At 42.4% G+C, this 10369-nt stretch overlaps 1 protein-coding gene across 6 annotated transcripts in view; it reads left to right on the top strand.

Annotated features, from left to right (window-relative positions):
- Carf (calcium responsive transcription factor) overlaps positions 1 to 10369 on the top strand; it is a 46452-nt gene that overhangs the window by 227 nt on the left and 35856 nt on the right. For 4 of the 6 annotated variants that reach the window (XM_059278662.1, XM_059278665.1, XM_059278663.1 and 1 more), the window contains exons 2-3: positions 3272 to 3434; positions 6067 to 6170. The gene's annotated coding sequence lies outside the window, so the exon portion shown is untranslated. Of the gene's footprint in view, positions 1 to 370; positions 655 to 727; positions 922 to 3271; positions 3435 to 6066; positions 6171 to 10369 lie in introns of those variants that run through there. The other 2 variants (XM_059278661.1, XM_059278660.1) reach the window with 2 other exon arrangements.

Here is a 10369-nt window from a genome sequence, read left to right as displayed (position 1 = left end):
TCTGCACCCACGGACGGGGACGACGCTCCCGCTCGACCTCCCTTCTCCCTCCCGCCTCCGCCTCCTCCCGTCACCTCCTGACCCTCCCGGGCTGGAGCAACCGCCGCCCCCGCCCCCGGCCGCCGCCGCCCGCCGCGGAGGCGTGCTGTCCCGGCGCCCTCGCCGGCCTCGGCTGCGGGTCCTTCACCCTGGTCCCGGGAGGGGCCCCGCGGCCGGGGGAAGGCAGGCAGGCAGGCAGGCAGGCAGGCAGGCTGCAGCAGGGCGAGGCTCGGTGTCCTGCGGAGGATGCTGAGCCCAGGAACGCGCCACCGCCACGGAGCGAGCAGGCCCGCCCGCCCGCCGGAGAGGGGCCTCCCCCCTCCTTTCCCAGTCTGATGTTTAGAAAAGCTTCCTCTGCACCGCTCCCCTGCTTTCAGACCGTTCTTGTTTTTTGAATCTTGAAGTTACTCAAAAGGCCTGTCTCGGTCTCCATGGCCCCGATTATGACTCTACTTATTTTCCCCAGTGGAGACTAGATGGGGGATATTTTTAAGATCCCGAAGTCACATTCTAAGGCATTCTCCCGAAAACCTCCAAAGTGGGGTCGGGGGTAGGGGCCCCTCTGAGACAGCAATTGAGAGTCAGGCAGAACTGGATTGCAAAGTGTATGGGCAGGTGAAAACAACGAAAGCTTTATATGTTGCCTAATATTTAAATCATCTGTAGAAAGTTAGAAGTTATCTAAACAGCTGGAGGCGGGAAACCAATCATTTGTTAAGTGAGCAATGACAGTGAAAGCATGTCGTATATTCAATGTATCCACGTTACAGAATTGCATGCCCTGTAACAGGAATGCCTGAATTTGATTCTGCCTGTGCTACTTAACCTCTGTGCCACACTTTGATCAACCGTGAGAATTAAATGTCACTTAAGAAGCACTCGGTAAATGTTAACTATTGCCCCCGTAAGAGCTAGCAGTACAAATTTTAACTGGAAACTTTACTGACGTAGGTGGAGGCATAAAATGAGAAAAACCTCTGCCCAGGTTCCAGAAAGAAATCACTCGATAAGAGGATAAGTCATTACAGTGCTGAAGATTTACATTAAATAAGCTGGGACATCTGAAACTTGAAATTCCTTAGTTGAAGTGTAATTATTGAAATCTTACTGATAGCGTATGATTGATTAAATAGCCTTTTAAACTTTCCTTAATTTGGACTTTATCAAATTAACAGTATTTGAAAGTCAATACATTTTTATCTTAATTTGAATGGAACACTGTGATTAGGAAGATGCAGAGCTGGAATTACTCAAGGAAAGATGTCAATTTGCAAGGCAGAAATCTTGAATTCATTAAAAGATGTTTTTATTTGGCTAAGATGTTTATTTAAGAAAAATTAGGTTTTGCAAAATTCAGAATACCCCGCATGATTTTTTTTTTTCCCAACAGTGACTTAGGTGTCTTTCTCTGGTGTTGCTTCCCGGCAGTGCCTGCATAGCTAATGCTTTTGAGTCTTGGTGTCTTTAAGTTTAGTTAATATGTGCTGCAAACCTTTGGGATTCATTTACTGTGGTCCTCAGGAAGACTCACTATTATCTGGAGAACCCCCACCATGGAAAAATATTTCTTTTTGTTACAGTCTTTTGTTTTGTTTTGAGACAGGGTCTCTCTGTGTAGTCCAGGATGGATTTGAATTCACTGTGTTTCCCCAGATTAGCTTTGAACTCGAGATCTCCTGCCTCTATTCCCTGAATACTGGAATTATACATGCCTGCTACCACATTTGGCCACTGCTTGCTTTGAACCTGAATTTAAAGTTCTGGAATTAGTCTCAAGGTTTTATGTGTTCCCAATTTTTAATTTCGGAAGAAAAGCTGTAGGCTACTTTAGTAACACGGACAGTCCACAAAGAACATATTGCGGAAGTTTTACTACAGTATATTGTTACAACTTGTTTTTAATCTCCCTGCTTAATTATAAGTTAACCATTATTGGTTTGTACTCACTTTAGGAATCCTTGATTTCAGGTATTCCTATGGGCTCAGACTGTGTCCCCCAAGAATAAGAGGGCGGGGCACCACTGTGCTCCACTTACCTTTAAACAGAAAATAAAATCACTTTGGAATCAGTGTAAAATTAAATTAAGTGTTTTTTAAGCTCTCACAAAGAGCAAAGAAATAAAAGGGTATGTGTGTGCAGGGTAAGAACTGTAGAAATCAAGATTATAAACGTTTTTAGGGAAGACAAACCTTAAGTAAGAATTGTTATAAACACAATCCTTCACTTTTCTCCTAAAAAGTAAAAAGTTTAAGTTGGATCTGCCTGCCTCTGCCTCTTTAATGCTGAGATTAAAGACAGGCACCACTGCACCTGGCTTAAGATTATTAGTTTTAAAGGATATATTTTAATCCATAAAGGTTATGGGGGAAATACAAGATTGATGGTGACAGTTTTCCAGGAAGTACACCTGAGAAATTACACTTAAATCTTTGAACACATAAATTTGCTGTTGAACAAAATTAAACATCCAGATCCCAAGTAATGCCGTTTATGGAGAAGAATCTGTGTCTTGACTAATCTCTAGCCCTCCACCATGTATCCCCCATGTGTAAACAGACAGCCTTTCTAAAGTAAAAACACAGAAGTAATAACTTGACAGTTTCTGCCAAACCTTTATTTTTAAAAAAGATTTTGATTTTTAGTGATTTGTATATATGATGTGTGTGTATCTTGTTTGTGGTTTATGTACATGAGTGCAGTCCCCTCAGAGGCCAGAAGAGGGTGTGACATCCCCTGGGGCTAGAGTTGCAGGTACTGGGAGCCACTTCCCATGGATGTTGGGAGCTGAACTCGGGTCCTCTGCTTCTTTCTTGCTGTTCCCCGGTCCTGGTACTTCCTGCTTACAAGGCACATTTGTCAGCTCTAGCACTGGAGGATGTAGATATGGAAACTTTTTATTTTAAAGCTCCTTGCCGCTCCCAAAGACGCTCTACTGGTAATTATTTTCATTGAGGGAAAAGAGTATGTGGCTACAGAAATCTTTCTTTCAGCCATAATTATAGACCGTTGGGCTTGAAATAAACATCGAATGGTTAGACAAAGAAGCAGGACAAGGAAGGGTTAAGTCACCTGTTCTAGGACACAAGTGGTAGTCGGACTTCAGCTCTTTTCAACTGAGTAGACTAAGGTCCTACCACATTAGCCTGGTAATAAATGAAACGTGTACAGTGAAATTCAGTTTTATTTGTGTGTAGAAGAGTAAAATATCCACCAACTACCGTTTCCTTACAGAAACCATGCTGCCATGAAGACGTAGGTACAGCTTTCACATGAACACAGCTGGCACTATTATAATTTAGTGCTCCAAAGGAAGACTGTCAGAGAACACAAAAGGACGTTTCTGAGGCCAAAGAATGTAGGAACCTGAACTTGAAACCTGAGCTACTGCCTGAAGGTAATAATGTTTTTAAACTTTGTTTAAGGACAGGCACCAAAATGACACAGAGAAACCCTGCTCGAAAAACCAAAACAAAAAAACAAAAACAAAAACAACAAACAAAAAAACAACACTTTGTTTCTTTAAAATTCATCTGTTGTCTTTTTGTTTTTTAAATTTTTATGTTTTAACAAAGTAAATTACCAAATCCACCCTCCATTCCCATCCCTCCATCCCAGTTTCTCACCCCATTCCCATCCTCCATTCCAGTCTCACCCCATTCCCATCCCCCTCCATTCCAGTTTCTCCCCCCATTCCCATCCCTCCATCCCAGTTTCTCCCCCCATTCCCATCCCTCCATTTCAGTTTCTCCCCCCATTCCCATCCCTCCATCCCAGTTTCTCCCCCTATTCCCATCCCTCCATCCCAGTTTCTCACCCCGTTCCCATCCCTCCATCCCAGTTTCTCACCCCATTCCCATCCCTCCATTTCAGTTTCTCACCCCATTCCCATCCTCCATCCCAGTTTCTCACCCCATTCCCATCCTCCATCCCAGTTTCTCCCCCCATCCCCATCCCTCCATCCCAGTTCTCACCCCCCCCATTCCCATCCTCCATCCCAGTTTCTCACCCCACCTTTTTTAACCCTTGGAGTCGTCTTAGTGCTGCCGTATGTGCGGTGTGGGGGTTCATGAGTACAGGCCATCTACTGGAGCCTGAGTAACCCCTCAAGGGTCGAATCCCTGCAGGAAAGTAACTCTCCCTCCCACAGGACCCATCAGTTGCGACTGTTCCCGTTGTGGGTGGAACTTCCTGACTCAGTTCCTTCCATCCTGGACGTCGTATAGCTTAATCTTGTGCAGGTCTTATGCGTGCAGTCATAGCTTCTTTTAATTTATGTACGGACTGTCCATCTGTCTGACAGAGGGCTAATGTCTGGAATATACAGATGACTCAAGAAACTAAACACCAAAAATAAATAAATATTTATTTAAAACCCCAAATGATCCAATTAAAAAATCTTGGAGTGGAACTAAACAGAGAGGTCATAAGAGAAAAAATACAAATTGCTAGGGATTTTTTTTTAGTGTTCAACAAGCATCCTTCACCATCAGGGAAATTCAAATTAAAACTACGGCTAAAATCAAAGCAAACAGATGCTGGCAGAGATACAGGAAAAGGAGGAAGATTATTTGTTTATTGAGATTATTTGTTTGGTGTTCAACTCTTTGAAAAATGGGTGTCCATGGCTTAAAGATTTAAGAACACTCTCTGAGTTCATTGAAACCTAGTAACTGTAAGGAAGAGTTCTAGATGGATGAAGGAAGATATCAGCCATATTTTATCAATACATCAGAAGCTGGAGTAAGAATATCTGTTCGCCAGGTGGTGGTGCACGCCTTTAATCCCAGCACTCAGGAGGCAGAGGCAGGCGGATCTCTGTGAGTTCGAGGCCAGCCTGGTCTACAGAGTGAGAGCCAGATCAGACAGTGCTACACAGAGAAACCCTGTTGCAGAAAAACAGGGGGTGGAGGGGGTGGGGGGTGGGGGTGGGGGGTGGGGGGTGGGGGGTGGGAGGGTGGGATCTGTTCTACCTGTGGCCACAATGACTTTAACATGGACACCAGATACTCTAAGTTGAACACTATTCCAGGCTGGAGAGATGGCTCAGAGGTTAAGTGCACTGACTGATCTTCCAGAGGTCCTGAGTTTCAATTCCCAGCAACTACATGGTGGCTTACAACCATCTGTAATGAGATCTGGTGCCCTCTTCTGGCCTGCAGACATACATGCAGGCAGAATATAATATAGTAAATAAATAAATCTTAAAAAAAACAAAAAACAAAAAACAAAAAACTATTCCCAAGAATCAGATTCAGCATGCAAAGGGATGGTATAGCAGATGTATTTTGCATATAGTTTCCTTTTTATAAATGTGTGAGTTTTATGTAATAAAAATCCATTTAAATTTAAAAGACTTTCAGTAAGTATGGAACAGAAGCTTGAAGTAGTGAAAGAGTATGTATCATGGTTTCTTACTGGTTTTCTTTCTTAGTGGTAATTGGATTAATTGAATTTAGTGATGTGGGGGCTTTATTAGACTGATTATTTTTATCTCATGTGTGGGTGTTTTGCCTGCATGTATATCTGTGCATCATGTGTGTAGAGTGCCTGAGAAGCCAGAGGAGAGTGTTGTGTCCTATGGCGCTGGAGTTACAGACTGTTGTGAGCTGCTGTGTGGGAGCTGGGAACCAAACCTGGGTCAAGCAGAGCAACAAGTGCTGAGCCGCTTCTTCAGCCCAATATCAGAGACTTGAATAATTAAATTTGTTACTTATTTACTGACATATCTAGTGTGTTCACATGCACATATGTGTGTGCGCACATGCATGTGCCCATTCAAGCACACACCACTGTGCACATGTGGAGGCCACAGAACAGCTTGCAGGCCTTGGCTCTCTCCTTCCACCATCGGGGTTCCGGAAATCAAACGTGAATCACCAGGCTTGGCAGCAAGCACCTTTACCCACTGAGCCGTCTCGGAAGTCCAGTCAGAGGACTTTGTAAATTAGGCATTGCTAAGTTTGTTCACTGTGATTTTCTTTGGGAGTTTTGCATTCGTGTGTTCATGATTTTTGTTTTCCGTTCAGGTATGGTGAGGCCAACAGATGAAGAAAAGGTAGCCTGTTATTCCCAGGTCTCAGAAGGAGTGAGGCATGGTGCCTTACGAAGAGCCGCACAGCGCACCGCCAAGGTTGGTGGCAGGTAGACGGGGCAGAAGGCTGAGAAGAGCCTTGCGCTGGCTTTTAGAGAAAGAGTGGGCAAAGAAGCCTATGCTGACTAAGCTGGCTCCCACAGAAACTGAATGAACTCACTGGACTCTGGTTGTATTGGCTGATGGCTGGCCTTCGGGTGGTTGAAGCTGGGAACGATGCCCCAGCGGGTCAGAGCTCATGACGAAGGAGGCTGCAGGAGCCTCGTATTTGGACTTGTTTTCCTAGGCAGGTTGGTTTTGTGAGAGCATCTTTTCTACCTCTAAGAATTGATTAGTCTGGATCAGAGCAGTCCTTCCCTGGTCAGTGGGACTCCAAAGATGCCAAACGGTCACAACAAAAGCTAGAAACCACGATTAAGATAACAATTAAATAGTTTCTTCATTTTGTGGGGAGATTTTTCACTTTCAGTGTTTTTAAACATGTGTAGGACTGTGTGGCCATTATAGTTCTGGAGTTTGTTTGGTAAGCTTTCTTTTCTTCTAGGAACATGTCCATAATATCATCACCTTAATGTCTACTTTAGTTAGTCTCTTATTTCTGATATTAATTTGTGCCTTTTTCCTCATTCTTTAAAAATATTAATTATTAATTAATTAATTTGGTTTTTTGAGACAGGGTCTCTCTGTGTAACAGCTCTGGCTGTCCTGGAACTCACTTTGTAGACCAGACTGACCTCAAACTCACAGAGATCCACCTGATTCTGCCTCACAAATGCTGAGATTAAAGATGTGCACCACCACCACCTGGCAAAAAATATTTATTTTTTAATTTTATGTGTATGGGTGTTTTGGCTACATGTATATGTGTGTATCGTGTGCATGTTTGGTGCCTGTGGAGGTAAGAGGCGGGCATTGCATCACCTGGAATTGAAGTTACAGGCAGTTTGTGAGCTGACGTGTGGGTGTAGGGAACCAAACCCAGGTCCTCTGCAAGAGCAGTAAGAGCTCTTAACCACTGAGCCATCGCTCTAGCCTCCCTCCCTCTCTCCCTCCCTCCCTCCCTCCCTCCCTCTCTCTCTCTTCTTTTCTTTTTCTTTCTTTTTTTTTTGTTTTGTTTTGTTTTTTTTTGTTTTGTTTTGTTTTTTTGTTTTTTTGAGATAGGGTTTCTCCATATAGCCCTGGCTGTCCTGGAACTCAGTTCACGGACTAGGCTGGTCTCAAACTCACAGAAATCTGCCTACCTCTGCCTCTGAAGTGCTGGGATTAAAGACGTGCGCCACCACGCCTGGTTTCTCTCATTCTTTCTTGATAAATCTTTTCTTTCCCTAGAGAACTGATTATAATATTATTGATTGGTTATTGTCTTTATTGTTTATTTTAATAATATTAAGAGCTTAGTATATATTTCTTCTATGTGTTTGTATTTGTCATTTTTTAATGTTATTCATTAGATACTTATTGTTTCCTTTTTTGAAAGATTTTTCATTGACAAAAATATATTTATGAAGGGGAACATATTTGATATGTATACGTGGTGTGGTTAAATCAAATGAATTAACATATTCATGACTTTTATTTTCTTTGCACACGTGTGTGCATTAGAGAAAGAGAGAGAGAGAGAGAGAGAGAGAGAGAGAGAGAGAGAGAGAGAGAGAGAGAGAGGGAGACTCTAAAGATTGTACCAAGGGCTTTGTATATACTAAGCCAAGTGCTCTACCACTGAACCATGCCCCATTCCAAATACCAGCTTTTTTTTTTTTTAATTGGTATATCTTGGCCAGGTGGTGGTGGTGCATGCTTTTAATCCCAGCATTCAGGAGGCAGAGGCAGGTGGATCTCTGTGAGTTCGAGGCCAGCCTGGTCTAGGAAGCAAGTTCCAGGACAGCCAAGGCTATACAGAGAAACACTGTCTAAAAAACCAAAAAAGAAAACACACACACACACACACACACACACACACACACACAAGAATGGTATATCTTTTTTAAATTAATTTTATTTTTAATTGTGTGTGTGTGTGTGTGTGTGTGTGTGTGTGTGTGTGTGTGTGTAAAAACAATTGTACATTTGTGGTAGGTACCGTTGGAGACCAGAGGCATCAGATTCCTTGTGTGTTATAGGTGGTCATGAGCCACTCAATGTAGGTGCTGGGAATTAAAATCAGGTCCTCTGGAAGAGCAGCCAGTACTCTTAAATACTGAGCCATCTCTCCAGCTCCTATTAGTCTGGAGGCTCCTATTAGTCTCCTATTAGAGAGGCTGGAGAGATAGCTCAGCGGTTAAGAGAACTGACTGCTCTTCCCGGGGACCCAGATTCAATTCCCAAGACCCACATGGCTGCTCACAACCGTCTGTAACTCCTGTTCCAGGGGATCTAACACCATCATACAGACATATATGCAGGTAAAATACCAATATTCGTAAAAATAAAAACAGGAATACTTCAGATCTACTCTCAATAGCTTTCAGATATCCAACACTGTAGTCACTGTGAGATATGATAGCTCTTTTGAACTTGTCTATACTGAAATTTTGCATTTGCTTTCTGAGGGCCTAAACATTGCAATTTCATTCAGTTGCACCTGTGGCCTGATATTCCCTGTTCATGACAACTCAAGGCTAGTGCTTGAGGTCCTGGTTCTCTAGTCATTCAGAGTAGAATGGGTTTTTATTGTTTGGTTTTTGTTTTTGTTTTTGGTACAGTGTAAACAAGGCAGAGTTTTCCTGTCCTAACTACCCAGTCCCAAATAAACACACAGAGTTTATATTAATTACAAAATGCTCAGCCAATAGCTCAGGCTTACTACTAACTAGCTCTTACATTTAAATGAACCCATTTCTATTAGTCTATGTATTGCCACATGGCTCGTGGTTTACCTGTCCTCTAGCATCTTGCTTCTTGGGTGTCTCTCTGGCATCTCTCTTGACTCTGCCCTTCTTCATCCCAGTCCTCAGTTTGATTGTTCCGCCTAACTTTTTCCTGCCTTGCTATAGGCCAGTCAACTTTATTTATTTATTTATTTATTTATTTATTTATTTATTTTTTTTTTTGGTTTTTCGAGACAGGGTTTCTCTGTGTAGCTTTGCACCTTTCCTGGGACTCACTTGGTAGCCCAGGCTGGCCTCGAACTCACAGAGATCCGCCTGGCTCTGCCTCCCGAGTGCTGGGATTAAAGGCGTGCGACACCACCGCCCGGCCAGTCAACTTTATTATTAACCAATGAGAGTAATGCATATTCACAGTGTACAGAAGGATTATCCCACAGCAGTACAAGGTCTCATATAGCTGAATGTGGCCTTGAATTCACTGTATGCCTGAGGCTGACCGTGGACCTATCCATTTCAGAGAGTTTAGTGTACACTACAGTTCCTGGCTGGAATGGAGGTCTAAATATATCTAGTAAATCCAGTTTGCCCAGGGTTTGGTTTTCCTTGTTTTCATATTTGTTTGTTTGTTTGTTTGCTTGATGTGAGGTAGGTATGATGAAGTCAGTTTGGCCTCAGATTCTATCCAGTTTTTATAACTTACTGAAGGGAAATTTCAAAATACATACCAGCAGTATAGTGGCACAAAGCCAGTGTGATAGCCATTTGTGAGCGCTCACATTATCATCTCAAGGCTGACCTTGTTTCATGTCTAGCTCTATCTAGTAATACTTCTTTCTCTCAGACTTCGATCAATTTTTAAACAAATCCTGGTCATTAAATATGTCATGATACGGTTTCATCCATGAATATTAATATTGCCATATCATCTTCATACCTAGAAAAGTTCCTTAGTATCATCAAATATCCAGTCCCTGTTCACAGTTTCTCATTTCCTGTCTCTGATTCATCATCCCCCTGTCTCATCCTTCCCAGTGCTGGGATAATAGGCATATTTCAGCACAACCTAGTAAAACTAACCATTGTAAAATCAACAACTCAATGGCATTTGGAACACTTGTAGGGTATGGAAAGCTACCTCTGGTTTTGCAGTATTTTTATACACACCCTACCTGTAATTTCCCTAAACTGTTCTTTTTATGGATTTACCTATACGAAATATTTTATCTAAATAGAATGATATATGTGACCTTTTGTGCCTAGCTTCTAACTTAGCATGGTTTTCAGTCTCATCAATGTGGTAGCTTACCAGTATCCATTTCTTTCTATGGCTCAATAATAATATGGCTCCATTATTTATAATTTTATGCTAAGTTTTGAAATTTAGAAGTGAGACCAATTTTGTTCTTTTTC

The sequence above is a fragment of the Peromyscus eremicus genome, chromosome 13 (assembly GCF_949786415.1).
Source record: "Peromyscus eremicus chromosome 13, PerEre_H2_v1, whole genome shotgun sequence".
Classification (NCBI taxonomy): Eukaryota; Metazoa; Chordata; class Mammalia; order Rodentia; family Cricetidae; genus Peromyscus; species Peromyscus eremicus.
Note: the sequence above shows the minus strand (reverse complement) of the source record. Positions and strands in the feature narration are given on the sequence as shown.